The sequence below is a fragment of the Scyliorhinus torazame genome, chromosome 13 (assembly GCF_047496885.1).
Source record: "Scyliorhinus torazame isolate Kashiwa2021f chromosome 13, sScyTor2.1, whole genome shotgun sequence".
NCBI classification, from domain to species: Eukaryota; Metazoa; Chordata; class Chondrichthyes; order Carcharhiniformes; family Scyliorhinidae; genus Scyliorhinus; species Scyliorhinus torazame.
In genome coordinates, this window is record NC_092719.1 from 75,027,920 (window position 1) to 75,047,737 (window position 19,818).

Sequence of the window (19,818 nt, forward strand, 5' to 3'; positions counted from 1 at the left end):
GAAAACTTTTACGCTGCTACAAAAGGAGAAAAGACTTATAGAGAATTAATGAAACATTTAGGAGGGCATTTCTCTCTTAGACAGTTATTAATTGCAGAGAATTTTCAGAAAGTGATGATCATAATTTAGAGGGGTAGCTAAGCCAGAAACCTAGTGCTAGGAAACATATAGTTAACAGTAACTTTTTAAAAAATTATTTTTAAATTTAACTTATTGATTAGTTAACGCAATGTCAATTAGAAGGGTGCAGTGCTCTGACTGTGAGATGTGGCAGGTCCGGGAGGCTTCTTGCGTCCAGGATGGCTACATCTGCAGAAAGTGCACCCAACTGGGGCTCCTCACAGACCGCATGGTTCGGTTGTAGCAGCAGTTGGATGCACTTAGGAGCATGCAGGTGACTGAAAGCGTCATAGATAGCAGTTATATAAATGTGGTCAAATCCAAGGTGCAGGCATGAGATGGATGACCACCAGAAGGAGCAGGCAGTCAGTGCAAGAATGCCCTGTGGTTGTCCCCCTCTCAAACAGGTATACCGCTTTGGATACTGTTGGGGGGAATAGCCACCACAACTCTCTTCCCTTGTGCCAGGTATGACTCCAACCAGTTGAGAGGCTTCCCCCTGATTCCTATTGACTCCAGTTTTGCTAGGGCTCCTTGATGCCATACTTGGTCCAATGTTGCCTTGATGTCAAGGACAATCACTCTCACCTCACCTCTGGCATTCAGCTCTTTTGTCCAAACTCGAACGAAGGCTGTAATGAGGTCAGCAGCTGAGTGTCCCTGGCGGAACCCAAACTGAGCATCCATGAGCAGGTAATTGCTGAGTAAGTGCCGCTTCATAGCACTGGTTATTTTTATAAATGTTTTTTATGGGTTTTTGAACAAAGTATATTTACCGTTCTGTACACAGAATAAGATATATATATCTATATATATGGAGAGAGAGAGAGAGAGAGAAGTGAAGGGTACACACAAACATAACCCAAAAAAAAAAATAATAATAAAAAATAAATAAAAAATTAAATAAAATAACTGGTAAGGTATTATGCACCAGCTCAACAGCAGCAACTCTGTACAATTGGCAATATTATTTACAACACATAAGTAGGCAATACTCGAATGGATCTGGTGTTGGTGGTGTCACTTGCTTCTCCCGGACGGGTTTCGCTGCCGTTGTCGTCTTGCGCTCACCTCCGCTTCAGCCGTTCGTCCCGTCTTTCGCCTGGATTCTCCTTGCTCTCTATTCCTGTAGATGCCAAGTTTGTTATCGTTTCCGTGCCCTCCTTCTAGCTATCATTCCCCTGCCTCCCCCCCCCCACCCCCCTGGTTCTCCTCTATTGTTCCCTGTCTCTTCACTCTTTCCCCCCTCCCCCCCGCTTCTCCCCCCTCCTCCCCTCCTGTGATTCGCCTTTCTTTCCTCTTAGGTTTAGCTGTCCCTCCACCCCCTCTCCCAGTTTATCTCTCCCTCTCATGCCTTGGCTACTTTCCCCTGATTCTTGGCTACCTGGCTATTCTTCTGCTTGTTCGTTGGCCACAAGCAGGTCCCAGAACAATTGGGTGAATGGCTCCCATGTTCTGTGGAAGCCGTCGTCTGACCCTCGGATGGCAAATTTGATTTTCTCCATTTGGAGAGATTCTGAGATGTCGAACAGCCAGTCTGCAGCTTCGGGTGGTGCTGCTGACCGCCAGCCGAACAGAATTCTACGGCGGGCGATCAGGGAGGCAAAGACAGCCGCCCTCGTCCCCAGGAATAGATCTGGCTGGTCTGATACCCCGAAGACCGTCACTTTTGGGCATGGCTCCACCCTCATCCCCACCACTTTGGACATTGCCTCGAAGAAGGCTGTCCAGTACCCCGCAAGTCTGGGGTAAGACCAGAACATGTGAGCGTGTTTGGCCAGGCCTCCTTGGCATTGTTCACATCTATCGTCCACCTCCGGGAAGAACCTACTCATACGGGTTGTTGTTAAGTGGGCTCTATGTGCCACTTACAGCACTGTTGATGACTCCTTCCATTACTTTGCTGATGATGGAGAGTAAACTGATAGGGTGGTAATTGGCTGGGTTGGATATGTCCAGTTTCTTGTGTACAGGACACACTTGGGGCAATTTTCCACATTGCCAGGTAGATGCCAGTGTTGTAGCTGCACTGGAACAGCTTGGCTAGGGGTGCTGCAAGTTCTGGAGCACATGTCTTCAGTACTGTATTGCCAGAATATTGTCAGGGCCCTTAGCCTTGCAGTATCCAGTGTCTTCAGCCATTTCTTGATATCATGTGGAGTGAATTGTATTAGCTGAAGACTGACATCTGTGCTGCTGGGGACCTCTGGAGGAGACCGAGATGGATCATCCACTCGGCACTTCTGGCTGAAGATTGTTGTGAATTCCTCAGCCTTGTCTTTTGCACAGATGAGCTGGGCTCCTCCATCATTGGGGAAGGGAATATGTGTGGAGCCTCCTCCTCCAGTGAGTTGTTTAATTGTCCACCACCATTCGTGGCTGGATGTGGCAGGACTGCAGAGCTTAGATCTGATGCTTTGTTGTGGAATTGCTTCGCTCTGTCTATCGCTTGCTGCTTATGCTGTTTGGCACATAGGTAGTCCTGTGTTGAAGCTTCACCAGGTTGACACCTCATTTTTAGGTCTGCCTGGTATTGCTCCTGGCATGCCTTCCTGCACTCTTCATTGAACCCTTGGCTTGATGGTAATGTTAGAATGGGGGATATGCCAGCCATGAGGTTGCAGATTGTGGTTGAGTACAATTCTGCTGCTGATGATGGCCCACAGCGCCTCATGGATGCCCAGTCTTGAGTTGCTAGATCTGTTCGAATCTAACCCATTTAGCATGGTGTTAGTGCCACACAACACGATGGAAGGTATCCTCAATGTGAAGACGGGAATTTGTCTCCGCAAGGATTGTGTGGTGGTCACTGCTACCGATACCGTTGAAACAGATGCATCTGCAGCGGGCAGATTGGTGAGGATGAGGTCAAGTGTGTTTTCCCTCTTGTTGGTTCCCTCACCACCTGCTGCACTCACAGTCTAGCAGCTATGTCCTTTAGGACTCAGCCAGCTCGGCCTGTGGTGGTGCTACCGAGCCACTCTAGGTGATGGACATTGAAGTCCCCACCCAGAGCATATTCTACGCCCTTGCCATTCTCAGTGGCTCCTCCAAGTGGTGTAGGAGTACTCATTTAACAGTTGATGGTGGACAGTATGTGGTAATCAGGAGGTTTCCTTGCCCGTGTTTAACCTGAAACCATGAGAGTCCAGAGCTGATGCTGAGGACTCCCAGGCAACTTCCTCCTGACTGGATACAACTATGCCACCACCTCTGATGGGTCTGCCTTGCCGGTGAGACAGTACATACCCAGGAATGATGATAGTGGTGTCTGGGGCATTGGCTGTAAGGTATGAGTCTGTGAGTATGACAATGTCAGGCTTGACTAGTCTGTGAGACAGCTCCCCCAAATTTGGCACAAGCCCCCAGATGTTAGTAAGGAGGACTTTGCAGCGTTGACATGGCTGGGTTTGCCGTTGTCGTTTCCGATACTTGGGTCGATGCCGGGTGATCCGTCCGGTTTCATTCCTGTTTTGTGTTTTTGTAGTGAGTGGCTTGCTAGGCCATTTAAGTGTCAACCACATTTCTGTGGGTCTGGAGTCACTTGTAGGCCAGACCAGGTAAGGATGGAAGATTTCCTTCCCTAAAGGACATTGGTGAACCAGACGGGTTTTTACGACAATCGTCAATAGTTTCATGGTTATTATTCGACTTGTTCCAGGTCAAGGGCCTTTCAACAGATACTTAAGGTTGCTGAGTAGGACAGAAGTCGAACGTTGCTGAAAAGAGAGACATGTTGCCAATACTTGCACTCATCAGGACAAATGAAAGAATGCCAACTTTCAAACAATCACAACAATTTATACTTCAGGAGAAAAGGGTTTCCAGAATCCGCAGTATTTCGCTGTTAGATGTAAGTTAAAGGAGTTGGCTGTTGGAGAACTGGAATTGTCAGAATCAAATGCAGATGTACAAAAGCTGCTTCCTTCTTCACTGACATCTCCCCAGGATATGCTACAAGAAGCTGGAGAAAGATCTTGACCCCTAAAAATGGGAAGAAGAAGGCTGCAGCTGAGAACCTGCAGGTATGATTGGAGGTAACCGAGGAGGGAGCATGGTGCCATGCTTTTGGATTCAGGGCAGGAGGAGCTGTAATAGTCTGAGCAGGTGAGGAAAGGGGAGGTCAGTTGCATCTTCACTTACATCCTTCTGTGCACAACACTCAAAGACTCATTCTGTCTTCAATTGTCTATCCATCACATGACTTTTTACACCCACTGGCAGTAAAGTTAACCCCATCTTTCATTTTCTATGGACCACCTCACACCCACAGTTATCTAGCCATCACTTCCACTCAATCCTGTCCTTTTGAAGTTTCATACATTGTCTTCATCATCCTCTTCTTCCTCTGAATCATCAAAGAAGAATCTGATCTCTTCACCTTGCTCCAGGCCTCGAGAACAAGGTTAACCAGAACCATTCTGGAGCCCACGTCTTTTCAAGCAGGGGATACGCATCTTCAACATGCTGCTAGCTTGTTTAGTCACACATACTGTGGTGAGATGGTATTCACTATAATGTTGTTGGGCTTCAGTGATGGGGTTTCTGTGACAGGTGACGTGAGCCAACTGTGCCATGGGTGCTCCTTGTTACCTAGCAGACATCCCTAAAGTTTATTTACAGGTCCGAAGAGATCAGGAAGCTTGGACTTCCGCAGGATAAGCGCATCTTGGCAGCTACCTCAGAATACTTCTATCTAAATCTCATTGAATGGGAAGAGACTTTTCCTCATAGAAGTTTTCAGCGAATCCCTACAGTGCAGAAGGAGCAATGTAGCCCATCGAGTCTGCACCGACCCTCCGAAAGAGCACTCCACCGAGGTCCACTTCCCTGCCCTATCCCCTATAACCTGCACATCCCTGGACACCCAGCGGCAATTTAGCATGGCCAATTCACCTAACCTGCACACCATTGGATTGTGAGAGGAAACCAGAGCACCCGGAGGAAACTCATGCAGACATTTGGAGAACATAAAAATTCCACACAGTCACCCCAGGACAGAATCGAACCCGGGTCCCTGGCGCTGTGAGGTAGCAGTTCTAACCACTGTGCCACTGTGCCATCCTGAATCTCAGCCTTCCCTCAACCTTCTCTGTTCTAATGGAAAGAGTTGCAGTTTCTCATTGAATCATAGAGCTTTAGAGCACAGAAAGAGTCCCTTCGGCCCATCGTGCCTGCGCTGACCAACAAGAACCAATGTACTCTAATCCCATTTTCCAGCACTTGGTCCCTAGCCTTGTGTGCTTGCCCTCCAAGTGCTCATCTAAATGTTTCTGAAATATTGTGAGGGTTCCCGCCTCGACCACCTTTCAGACAGTGAGTTCCAGATTCCCACCACCCTCTGGGTGAAAGAAAATGTCCTCAAATCCCCTCACAATCTCCTGCCCCTTACCTTAAATCTAGGGCTGGATTCTTCGGCCGTGCCTGCTGCAAGATCATCACAGACAGGACAGGGACCATGTAAATGTCTGTTGACCTCAGGCGGGAAATTCCAGTCGTTGGGCGGGCGCAGCTTAAAAAACCCACCCTGAGGGCCCCAGTTATTGGCCCCTCTACTAAGGTGAAAAGCTTCTTCCTATCTACTCTATCCTCATCCCTCACAATTTTGTGCATCTCAATCAGGTCCCCCTCAGCCTTCTCTGCTTTAAGGAGAATAACCCCACCTTAACCAACCTCCCTTCATCATTGAAATGCTACAGCCCAGGCAACACCCTGGTGAATCTTCTCTGTGCCCTTTCTTATGCAATTACATTCTTCCTGCAGTCTGGTGATCAGAACTTCACACAGTATCCTGGCTCAAGAACATTTTATGCAGCTCCATCATAACCTCCCTACGCTTATATTCTTTGCCTCAGCTAATAAAGACAAGGATCCCATATGTCTTCTTAACCACCTTATCGACCTGTCCTGCTGCCTTCAGGGCTCTATGGACATGCACTGCAAGGCCCCTCTGGTCCTCTGTACTTCCTAGTGTTCTGTTGCTCATTGTATATGCGATGGACGCTTCACATAAAGAAAGCCTCTCAGCCTTGTAATGCCTGAGTAAATCTCTTCTGTATGACAGTACGGCTCTAAAAGCAGGATACAAGGATGAGGTGTTTGCTGTTAGCAGTGAATGAAGAGCACTTACCTCACTGGGCTGTTACACACAATGGATGTGATTCACCCAAAACATTTTGGGTGAGTTTGACAGGTTGATTTGTGGCAGCTTTTTTGGTGAGATCCAGATCAGTAATCACCCACACTCTTAGAATTTACTTTTGCAATGGGGAACCAAACTCGCTGGCAAGATTGGTTCCTCCGAGATCGGGGCACCATTTGGAGAGGGTCCCCAGATGTCAAAGTGAGGTTGAGGGTCCCCCACACACTCCCCCACAGACAATGCAATACCCAGCAGACATGAAAACACCCCCGAGGGGCAACCTCCCCCATCACTAAAAGTTAGTGTGATCAGTCACCGCACACCACCCCCTCTTCCCCCCTCCCCCCAACCATCCAGGCATGAGTGTGACCCTGCCCCATACCCATCCATCTTCGTGAGCATTGGGGCATCCCTGCCCCCGCAAGTGAGCATACCTTGCTTTGGGTTGCTGTGAGCTCCCCACTTTTAGGGCACACCATTTCAGTCCCTCTGATTCAGGACCATCCCCCTTTCAGGATCTCCCACTTCACCCCCCCGCCCTTCATGACCCCCCTTCATGTTAAGCAATGGGTTAAGAGACATTGCAATTAGTTGTCTCATTTATGTTAAGTATCCATTAATTGACACTGATTATGTAAAGGGGCTTCAGGTGGCCTCTGTCAGGTGATGTATAGTTAGAGTTTTGTGCAAAGGCTGTTGGAATGAAATAAATGTGTGCTTGTGAAAAAGGAACAGAACTTTAGACTCTTCATATCACAGCAACTAAAACGTCTAACAATTGGTAGCAGAGGATGGTTGCTGTGTAAATGTGAAGGGTTGAAAGATACAACTTTTCCAGATCAAACCAAGGAGTGAGTGAGAAAAGAAAAAAAAAGGGATATATGGGCAGCACGGTAGCATTGTGGATAGCACAATTGCTTCACAGCTCCAGGGTCCCAGGTTCGATTCCGGCTTGGGTCACTGTCTGTGCGAAGTCTGCACGTCCTCCCCGTGTGTGCGTGGGTTTCCTCCGGGTGCTCCGGTTTCCTCCCACAGACCAAAGATGTGCAGGTTAGGTGGGTTGGCCATGATAAATTGCCCTTAGTGTCCAAAATTGCCCTTAGTGTTGGGTGGGGTTACTGGGTTATGGGGATAGGGTGGAGGTGTTGACCTTGGGTAGGGTGCTCTTTCCAAGAGCCAGTGCAGACTCGATGGGCCGAATGGCCTCCTTCTGCACTGTAAATTCTATGAAATTCTATGGCTGAACCGAGGATAAAGATGGCTGACTATCCTCCCTTATTTTCTGAAAGGGAATCATACGACCAATGGAGAAGTGCAGTAGTTATGTGGACTAAGGTAACTGCTTTGGGAAAGAGAAAACAAGGTATGGCATTTGCTCTTTCTCTACCATATGGAAGTAAAATCCGAAACAAAGTGCTTTCTGAGCTGGAATTGGAAGAGTTATACTCAGAAGACGGTCTGGAGACTTTATTACATTATATGGATAAGATTTATAAGAAAGATGACTTGTTAAGTGCGTATGAAGCATGGTCGGATTTTGATAAGTTCCGGAAAATGGAGGATATCTCCATGGAAGACTATATAATGGAATTTGGCAGACTGTATAAAAGGCTGCAGAAACACAACCTGGAATTTCCACAGTCTGTGTTGGCCTTTAAATTACTTGACTGTGCTACAGTGAGCAACATGGATAGGCTCCTGGTTTTGACAGGATTTCAGTTTACTGATAAGGATACCTTATTCGAACAGATAACAAAAGCTTTACAGAAGTTTCTGGGGAAACATTCGATTCCGATGGCTCTGATGACCCAAATAGGTCAGCCTACAATAAGGCAGAATACAGAAGATACACTACTAACAGGATGGCGAAATCGTATGGCTACGAACAGGGCTCAAGACTATAGAAGGAGACCGAGACAAGGAAATTATGAAGACAGAAACCCAGTTAGAACCTAAAACAGGAAGATGAACCCCAGAAATGCACGGGGCATGATAAATCGATGTTTTCGATGTGACTCTCAATACCATTATGCTTTCAACTGTCCAACTCGTTATGATAGAGTGTTTGAAGCGACACATGACACGGAAGAGGAAAACGATAGTGACCAGAAAGAAGGCATTGTCCTATTGACAAGCAGTTTTACGCCGGTAATGAGGGTGTTGGTTGCAGAATCCTTCAACTGTGCTGTATTGGACAGTGGCTGCATATCTACTGTGTGTGGAATTGACTGGTTAAAATGTTACCTGGACTCCGAATGCTGAAAATCGTAAGAAGGTTAAGGAATTTGAAAATTCCACAAGTTTCAGGTTTGGGGATGATAATACTCTGAAGTCGCTGAAAAGAGTGGTGATCCCTTGCAATATTGCCGGAGTGAATCATTTCATTAGCACGGATGTTGTATCAAGTGAGATACCTTTGCTTCTGAGCAGACCGTCGATGAAGAAAGCACACATGAAACTGGATATGGAACAGGATAAGGCAACAGAAAGACGGTGGACTTACAATTTACACAGTTGGGACACTATTGTATTCCATGACTGACAAATAATATTTCAAGTAGAGTGGTTAAGGATGTGTTAATGGCAGTTGAAAATGGGACTTTAGCTGATAAAAAGCTTGTGGTATTAAAACTGCATAGGCAATTTGCACATCTGTCTCCTTGGAGGCTGAAAAATGTATTAAAGGATGCAGGGGTAAGGGATGACGACTATACTAAACTGATAGAACAGGTTAGTGACCACTGTGAAATTTGTAGGAAGTACAGAAGGCCACCAGCACGACCGATAGTAACCCTACCTTTGGCCAGGAATTTTAACGACATTGTGGCCATGGACCTTAAGATCTGGGATAAAGCAAATAATATATTTATTTTTCATTTTGTAGATTTAGCAACCCGATTTAGTCAATCAACGATTGTACAAAGTAAAGAAAAGAGAGTAATTCTGGATCAAATCGTGGAAAAATGGATAGGGACAGGAATGGGTCCACCGGCAAAATTCCTTACGAACAATCTCCCCAATTTGCTAATGATGAGTTTAGGAGTATGTGTGAAAACATGAATATCAGAGTTATGAATACGGCTGCAGAAAGCCCATTTAGTAATGGTGTCTGTGAAATAAATCATGCTGTCATCGATGACATGCTTCGGAAAATTTTGGCAGATCGACCAAATTGCAGGCTAAATTCAGCTTTAGCATGGGCAGTACATGCAAAGAATTCATTGCAGATGGTTGGGGGCTATAGTCCTTTTCAATTAGTGTTTGGTAGAAATTCAAAAATTCCGTCCATTTTGGATGACCAGCCTCCAGTTTGGGAGGGGACTACAATTAGCTCTGGTTTTGCTGAACATTTAAATACATTACATAGCAGTAGAAAAGCTTTTTTGGAAGCAGAAGTCTCTGAAAGAATTCGCAGAGCTTTAGGACATAACGTATGGCCATCAGATGCCATTTTCAGCAAGGAGGCATGGTATACTATAAGAGAGACCATTTGAATGAATGGAAAGGCCCAGGGAAGCTCATAGGCATAGATGGCAAAACAATTATTTTGCAACATGGTAATCAAACATTCAACAAGGATAATGGGTACAGATTACACATTTTCAAATTTAGACAGAGCAGACAGACATGACGAGGAACCAGAGTCATCTTGTACGCATGTGTTACAGAACTATGAGGACCAATTAACTGATATAGCCAGGGTTTCAGGAACACAACACTTCTGATGAATTAGAACAGGCCATTTGTCCAAAAGGGCAACTGCCAAAAGTTGGTACAAAAGTGACATACTTGCCTGAAGTGTCTAGTCAATGGAAGGGTGCAACTGTTATTAGTAGAGCAGGGAAGGCCACTGGAAAGTATAAACATTGGTTGAATGTATAGCATTCAGGGGAAGGAGTCAAGACAATGGATTGGGAAAACAAAGTTCAAAAATGGAGGGCACAGAAACGCAGTGCCAGTTCAGATAGTACATCGGATAGTGAACAGGTCCGCAGGAAAAGGTCGAGAACTATTGAAAGGACATCCCACAGCAGAAGGGAAAGATCAAGCAGTAGCAGTACAGAACGAGATACCAGGCGGGAGAGGGGACGCAGTTTATCAAGATCTCGGAACATGAGTAAGACTACGAATACTAATAGGAGTAGAAGCCCACATGCACGTGAGACTTTGGTGGCTTCAAATAAATTAGATGAAAAAGTTATCAAAGAAGCTAAACAGCAAGAATTGCATAGTTGGAGTGAATTTGGGGTATCCACGGAAGTACCGGATAGGGGACAAAGAGCTCTATCCCACAAATGGATTTGCACGGAAAAGGTTCTTCCGGATGGAACTTATAAGGCAAAGGCCAGGCTTGTGGCAAAGGGATTTGAAGAAAACTTAGAAGATCAGGATTTAAGGGTAGATTCACCTCCAGCAGGAAAGGTTATTTTAAAGATCTTCTTGGCTCTATTAGCCACAAAGGCATGGGCGTGCAAATCTATAGATGTAAAAGCAGCCTTTTTGCAGGGGCATCAGCTCCAGAGAGACATTTTTCTCCGTCCTCCTAAAGAAGCAGCTAACACAGAAGGGGAACTCTGGAAGTTGAACAAATGAGTATATGGATTAAATGATGCATCTAGAGTCTGGTATTTTTCAGTAAGGCCAGTTTTGTTAAAGTTAGGCTGTTGCCAGTTGAAAGCAGATCCTGCAATGTTTTACTGGCACTATAAAGGAAATCTTTCTGGCATTTTTATGATGCATGTCGATGATTTTTTGTGGGGTGGGACTAGTGATACCCCCTTTCACCCCCCCCCCCCCCCTTGATCGGCATGGCCCCAGCAGGACCTGCCCCTTGGCAGGGCCAACCTAGCACTGCTCCTGGAACCTTGACAGTGCCAACCTAGCGCTGTCACAGTGCCCAGGTGCCAGGTTAGTGGTGCCAGGGAGCTGGGGCAGTGCCCTGTCCTGTCCTCAACCACCTGGAGGGGCTCCAGTGGCCTCCAGCCTCTGAGCCCCCCTGTCATGGCCATCATGCCTGGTCTCAGTTTGTGGAGACCAGTATTAATCTGCGCCCAAGTGAGGCTCGCCAGTGCGGTCGTGAATGCAGCTTCAAATGGGCTGCACATATTTAGATGAACCATGATTATCTGGATCACGGCCTGCAGGGGTGTGATGCAGATCGTGCTGGGCATAATGAGTCAGGTGACTTGCGATCGGTTCGGCGCCCGGCACGAAACCTGCCCCGCAATGAACCCAGTGTAACGCGGTGGAAAATTCATGCCCAACGAGTTATTCAGCTCCTAAGCAAAGACTTGCTCTAATCCAGCATCTGCTGCAGGTCAGCTCCCTCTGTGGGGGATCTGAATAATAACATCTGAAATAAGAGCAGGAGAGCATCCAGCCCTTCAGGCCTGCTTTGTCATTCAATATGATCGTGGCTGACCTAATCTTGGCTTGTACTCCACTTTCCTGCCTGTTCCTCACTACCCAACAGCCCAAAACCTTGTCAATCTCAGTCTTGAATACATTCCATCATAGTGCCTCCAGCTCTCAGGGATAGAAAATACCAAAGATTCACAACCCTCTAACAGAAGATCTCCCTCCTCATTTACATTCGTGACCCACTTATTCTGAATTTCTTATTCCTTGGCATCCCTGTGCAAATTGCTGGCTGTGTTTCTTACGTTACAGCAGAGATTCCACTTAAAAGTACTTCATTTGCTGGAAGGTGCTTTTAACATCCTGAGGAATTTTTACCAGACAAAATCACCTTGTACTTTGAAAGCTGCTGCTGCTGCCATTTAAATGGTTGTAGAAGTCCTGAAACTCCCAATCCACCCATATCACCTCCCCACTTGATGCCACACACAAGCTTCCAGTCATTGAGAGGTTTAATACTGAAGAGGCCATGCGGGGAATGGGTGCAGGTGACCCTCGTACCCTGTCGACCAACAAAAAAGGGATGATTTTTGATGTGTCCTTCTTCATCAAGAACCACCAAGGTGACCAAGATGGGTTCCTAAACTGAAACACCAGTTTGGCTCATATTCAGCACAAAGGTCCATCTTAAGCTTGCAATGTGTGTGTGTGGGGGGGGGGGGGGGGGGGCGCTTGGAAGGATAACATGCAGAAGGCTGTGCAAACTAAGTTGCTCTGGAACTACCCGATGTGCGACTGTCCTTGTGCACGCCTTACCACCAACTGATGAGGCTGCCACATCATGTGACCAAGATCTGATGCCACCAGCTGGTTGGAGGTCGCATTGCTATCTGCATACAATCTTATTCACAGACATATCACCACAGGGTATTCCTGGGCTTAGGATCTAGACAACTGAAGATGTGTCTCACAATGGGGGAGTGATTAAAATGGAGGATGTTCAAGTGGCCAAAATTAGAGGGACATAGATGTTTCAGAGGGTTGTGGAGTTGGAGGAGATTACAGAGACTGCAGCTCACAGAGAGTGAGGTCATGGAAGGATTTGAAAACAAGGATGAGAATTTTAAAGTAAAGACATTGCTCGACCTAGAGCATCAGGGGCAACTGGTAAATTAGAATCAAACATGCACTTGTCCAATTATTTTAATTTCCTGAACTAATGATACATTAATTTTCAATTCCTTTGCTCTGGCTCTTTGATGCTGAGGATAATATAAAACTTGTAATAAGGACACGGGGAGTCCACACCTAGTAAGAATAAAGAACTTTGGTTTATTTAGTTACGTTAAATACAACTCCCGGTAGATACCGGGTTTCTCTACGGTCGGTGCCTTACTGGCCGACTTTTTATACATAGCTGAATGGAGATCCCCGCCCCTCAGTGGGGGAGCTCGCACTCCATGAGAACCATGGGGAAGATAATCACTCCCACCCCATACGTTCTGTGCGGGGTCTGACAAAACTTATTACCTCCAATATAATAACCGGATGTTTGCTCATGTGAGTTGCAGTGAAGTGGCCTGACGCCATGAAATTTTATCCCAGTGAGGTCATTAGCAGGATTTTGTAACAGCAAAGAGCATTTCTTTTTCAGCCTTTGCCGACTGACGTGTTCCTTAGATTTTACAACAAAGTGTTGTTCAATTCAAAGTCGCAGAAGAATTGTGAAACGTCTGCAAGAGCCATTTACGCTAGCTTCTTTTTACTTACATTAGTTATTTTTGGCACTCATGATATTTGCTCTCACACTGAGGTACAGGCAGTGCCTAAAAGAGGCAAAACTGGTTTCTACACCTTCAGCCAAAGTGCCTGACTGAAAGATGACCTATTGGAATGTCAGTGCTATCAGATTTTATTGTGGGAGTGGATATCAAAGCAGCAGGTTGAAATGCTTCACAAGTCCATGTGCAATTCTATGAATGTTTATCGGTATTCAGGCATTTGGCTTCACCAAACCTTAACTTTCAACTAAACGAAACGGTGCAAAGTACTTCTGAAACATTGTAAAGTGCTTCTTCGCAGATGATTTCTCTAAATGTTTGAGGGGTTCTGTTGTCCCCAGCTGCAATAATTTGGAATAACAAAGAGCTGCTTAAACCATGACGCATGCAACACAATAGCAGGTGGCTATGATACTTGGAGTTCTTACTCACGGGTAGAAAGTCCACGGATGTATTTACAAAGTTCAAAGCAATTTACTCATCCGAGGCTCTGTGCTTGCCAATATGTTGGCTCTCAGTCTAGCGGTACCTTGATTTTAAATTTCTCACCCTGTGTTCGAAACGTCCCATAGTCTCATCCCTCCCCATCACTATAACCTCCTCCAGCCCAAAACCTTATTCCGTGCCTCTCTTCATTTCTGGCCTTGTGCATCATCAACGTTCCTCATCCCATTGACACCAATGCTTTCGACTGTCTCGACCCTCCCTCCAAATAGCTCCCCCTCTCCTCCTCTTTCCCTTCCCTAAAGACATTCTTTAAAACTGACCTCCATGAACATGCCTTTCACCACCTGTTCTAATATATCCTTCTGTGCTTATAATCTATTGCTTAAAGGGAATTGGCAATCATAGTTAAGTGGGCACTTTACAGCTACCAAGTGGGTTCCAGTGTTTGGCGTGCCATGTGGCCGGTGTGAGTTATTGCCTCGCATCCCAATCAGGCCATGAGGCCTGAACACTGCAGGAAGCAACACCACGGATGCAGCAGCCAACATCTGAATACCCAGGGGCTGGGCTCCAGCACTGGGGATATTTCTTCAACCAGAGGATGGGTGTGTGCACCAGGGAGGGGACCAGCGCCCGGTCCAGATAACAACACTACGAGCAGGCATCTGGGATACAGGGTCTGGGGTCCGGTGACCAGGGCCCCCTGCTGCGGCCAGGGGTGAGTGGGCAGGATGTGGTGGATGACGCCCTGAGGGATGGTAGGGGATATGAGGGTAGGTGTGGGAGAGCCATGGGGGACTGGAGAGTCCCGGGATGGAACACACCGCTGGTTGTCTGTCTCTCACTCTCTCCAATTCTTTACCGATATTACACAAGATAGATAATATCTTGGATCCCAACGGAAGCTTCCCTCACATTGCTGCTGGCCTGATGCCAGGGAAGGCAGCAGCATGAGCATCGACAGAAGCTCCAGGCGGCTGCCATTTGCAGGGCCCTGCCCCACACCCTGAGGACCCAGCCACCCACCAGACCAGGGAGGCACACAGGGTAGACTGGCAACGGCCCAAAATGTACAGGCGTCGCTGATCCTTTGAACAGTTGATGGACAACATGTGCAGCAGGAGGCTCCGCCTCAACAAGACCATGATGCGGCACTTGTGCCATGTCCACATGGACCTGGAACCACGTGGAGAAGAAGGATACCCGCTCCCGGTAGCCATCAAGGTCACCGCAGCCCTGAACTTCTACACCTCAGCATCATTATAGGGCTCGAGCGGGAACTTGTGTGGCATTTCACAAGCTACAGCCCATAAGTGAATCCATTAGGTCACTGATGCCCTGTTTGCCCATGCAGCTAACGATATAAACTTTGACATGGACCAGGCCCAACAAGATGCCCGGGCAGCAGGATTCTCCGCCATTGACGGGATGCCCCAGCTCCAGGGGATAATAGAAGGCACACATGTCACCTTGCGCGCACCGGGGCGTCAGGGAGTGTCCTACATCAACAGGAAGAGGTTACACTCCCTGAAGGTCCAGCTCGTGTGCGAACACCACATGACGATCATGCACTTATGTGCATTCTTCCCATGGAGTGTGCACGACAGCTACATCCTAGGGCAGTCAGACAACCCCGGGGATGCCTGCTGAGGACCTGGCTAATGATGCCAGTACAGAGGCCGGTGACCGATGCCGAGACCCGATATGAGGCCCATGTGGCCACCTGGGCTGTCATGGAGGGCTCAAAATGCGGTTCAGATGTCTCAACTTCTTGGATGGTGCACCACACTACACCCCCAGAGGGTCGTCCGCTTTGTGGTGGTCTGCTATGCCCTCCAGAACCTGGCATAGCAGTGGGACAACGTGCCAGAGTTGGAAGATGAGGAACCTGCGGCCAACTCTGAGGAGGAAAGGGCAGCACGGTGGCACATTGGGTTAGCCCTGCTGCCTCATGGCACCTAGGTCCCAGGCTCGATCCCGGCTCTGGGTCACTGTCCGTGTGGAGTTTGCACATTCTATCCGTGTTTGCGTGGGTTTCGCCCCCACAATCCAAAGATGTGCAGGTTAGGTGGATTGGCCCCACTGAATTGCCCCTTAATTGGAAAAAATTAATTGGGTACTCTAAATTCATTTTAAAAAATTTTTTAACTCTGAGGAGGAGGATGAGGAGGTGCCGGACCAGGAGGGGCTGGAGGACAACCATCACCTGGTATGTTTGAAGGGTCGGTGAACTCCAGGAGCACCATGCCAAGGGGGGCTGGAGCAGTGGATTGGAGGTTGGCCCAATTTGTGGAATAAAGTACCAGAGGAATCATATTTCTCTTTTGCAATGTGTTTTAATGCTGTACATATGTGTCCCCAACTGCCCCCCTTCCCCACCCCTCCCAACCCTTCAACTCCCCCTTACTTCCTACCGCCTTCCCCCCAGTGCCCTCTCAGTGATCTTTGACTTGCTTAGCCTTCCGTGCTAGGCGCAGCAGCATGTGAGTCACTGCAGCTAGTACAGCGATTATATGATACAAGCACTGTAGGCATCTCAGATGGCCACCTGCAAAGGACCATGGGAATTATGGGCAACCCAGGACTCAGACACACTCAGAGCTTGTGTGTGTATTTGCAACCCAGATAGCTAGACGCAATCGAAACCCCCGCTCGTTTGCATTCTCATGGCCCATTTCCCCAGAACAAAAGGACTGTACTCAGGTAACCGATGCAGATGCAGACTAACCGGCGCCGCTCCCTTTGCTAAGAAAGCCCAAACAGCCATGGTCAATGACCGCTCAGGACACGCCCAGCCATCAAGGCACCAGTCCCTTTATTGGCCAAAATCGAAGGCAGTGATTGAAGCCTGTCGAATTATTGGGTCCAAAGCTAAGGACCGCCCCAAAGAGCGCAAAATCCCAAAGGGATAAAAAGAGAGACAGCCATGTGTTCGGTCTCCCTTGGCCCCGGCCTACGCCTAAAACCTAGTGTAGCATTACGACCAGAAGACAAGTTCAAGACCAACGATCGCTACCAGACGGATGAGCCCAGCAGAAACTAAGCCACTTCTTCTACCCAGCCACGCAAGATCCAAACAAAGGCCTTGTCCATCTGCACAGAGCCAGTTGCCCTAAAGTTAAGTATAGGTTATAGTAGTTGTTAGGTGTAGTTTAACTTGTAGTGTTTTATGTTGCATGTCGAAGTAATCCTTGTGTGTAAATAAACTATCTTTGAACTTGAACTGACGAACTGGTTGTTTGGTCTTTGGTCGATATCCGGTAAAGCCTTGTGGTGGTATCATTTGATAGCTGGCGACAGTGGGACAGACTGGAGGAAGACAACATGGAGTTTGCAGAAGTCAAGAATCAGGAAGTAACAATAAAAGCACTTAAAGAAAAAATCAACAAAAATCAACAATCAAGGAGCAGACCTTGAGCAGCAAAGCAGAAAGCCGTGCTCTTGGGAAAGAGCAGAAATTACAGAATGACTTTCCGGAAAAGGAAAGGAAGTTGCCGGAGACACATACATTTTTTGCCTCTAAATTTGAGGATGCTGATCACAAGGTTCAAGTGTTACAGACAGCCCTGGAATCAATTCAGACTGAGCTATGTGAATTAAAAGCAAAGTATGATGCAAAATCAACTGCTAAAGTGGATGAATTTGAAGTTATCAGGATAGATCTGGAACGAGCCAATCAGAGGGCAGAGGTGGTGCAAAGCTAGACAGAGACCTTGGGCTGGATTCTCCGCCGGTGTGGGGCTGCCCCACAATGGGAAACCCCATTGACCAGCCGGCGTAACGGAGAATCCCGTCGGCGGGTCGGGGCAGAAAAGTGGCGCGGCGGGACGGAGAATCCAGCCCAGAATGTGAGCAACTTTCCTCAGCTAACAAATCCCTGCAGCTGGCCACCCAGATCCAGAAAGCTCCTGGTGGGAAACAAGCTATCGAAGTGTTAACACGATGAAGTCAGGAAGTTGAACTGGCAGCAAAAGACCGTGAGATAATACAATTAGTTGAGAATGTATAGAGATTACAGGCAAACCTAACAAACCTCTGTGAAACCTCAGCAAGTCAGGTCTCACAACTCGACCAGTTCACGCTCAAGAAAAATATAGATCAAGGTGCCCATATATACCAAGCTTGTCTTGAGAGAGAAAACAGAAAAGAACAAGATTTCTTCATGCTTCAGCAATAGATCTTTCAAGAAGCAAGAAGTTAATGGTTCTTCAAAAATAGAGCAAAGAAAACAAGAAGTCAACACATATTTCAATGCAACAAACACAGGAAAAAGACCACTTTAGGCAACAAAGGTGGTTCAGCAGCAGAATCAATCGGAAGCCTGATCGATTGAACTGATGAACTGTCACGTTTGCATGCATGCAGTTTTACATGACTAAAATCAATGTATATGTGTATAGTTTGAATGTCATGATTATGATTCAAAATCATTTTGAAAGAAAGGAGGATGTGATGATAGGTAGACTATCATCTGTACAAAATATGAGTAGATCATCATCATCTGTATGTGCATTATGAATTATATGCTCAACTATTGTAGTTCTAGCATCCGACCAGCATGTGGTGCGTTTATACAGGCATGTGACCCGGAAGCACCATGTGTTACAGAAATAGGTATTAGTAAGGACTTCATAGCAGTCACATTTTAGAGTAACTCTGTAGTGTCTTAGTATAAGTTAATGTAAGACCATTATTTCCAACTGTATTAATCTTAGACATTATAGTCATCCTTTAGAGTAGTATTAGTAATAAATAGTTTTGTTGAAAAACAAAGTCTAATGTTCTTTGTTAACACTACCACATCAAGATTCAATATCAGCATAATCAAAGAACATTACAGGGACCAGGGGCGGGATTCTCCCCTACCCGGCGGGGCGGGGTTTCCGGTGTAATGCAGTGGCGGGATCCACTCCGGCGTCGGGCCGCCCCAAAGGTGCGGAAGTCTCCGCACCTTTAGGGGCCAAACCCTCACCTTGAGGGGCTAGGCCCGCGCCAGAGTGGTTTCCGCTCCACCGGCTGGCGGGAAAGGCCTTTGGCGCCACACCAGCCGATGGAGGATCGTGCCGATGGAGGATTCGAGCACTGAGGCAATATGCGTAGAGCTAAGAAATAGGAAGGGTGCACTAACATTGTTGGGACTTTACTACAGGCCTCCCAAAAGCGAGCGTGAAGTAGAGGTACAATTATGTAGACAGATTATAGAAAAATGTAGGAGCAATAGGGTGGTCGTGATGGGAGATTTTAACTTCCCCAACATTGAATGGGACCCATGTAGTGTTGGAGGCGTAGATGGAGCAGAATTTGTAAGGAGCATCCAGGAGAGTTTTTTAGAGCAGTATGTAAATAGTCCAACTCGGGAAGGGGCCATACTGGACCTGGTATTGGGGAATGATCCCGGCCAGGTGGTTAAAGTTTCAGTCGGTGATTACTTTGGGAATAGCGATCACCATTCCGTAAGTTTTAGAATACTCATGGACAAAGATGAGAGTGGTCCTAAAGAAAGAGTGCTAAATTGGGGAAAGGCCAAGTATAACAAAATTCGGCAGGAGCTAGAGAATGTGGATTGGGAGCAGCTCTTTAAGGGTAAATCCACATTTGAAATGTGGGAGTCTTTTAAGGAAAGGTTGATTAGAGTGCAGGACAGACATGTCCCTGTGAAAATGAGGGATAGAAATGGCAAGATTAGGTAGGGAACCATGGATGACGGGTGGAATTGTGAGACTAGCTAAGATGAAAAAGGAAGCATACATAAGATCTAGGCGACTTAAATCTGATGAAGCTTTGGAGGAATATGGGGAAAGTAGGACAAATCTCAAACGCGCAATAAAGAGGGCTAAAAGGGGTCATGAATATCTTTGGCTAACAGGGTTAAGGAAAATCCCAAAGCCTTTTATTCGTATATAAGGAGCAAGAGGGTAAATAGAGAAAGGATTGGCCCACTCAAAGACAAAAGAGGGAATTTATGCATGG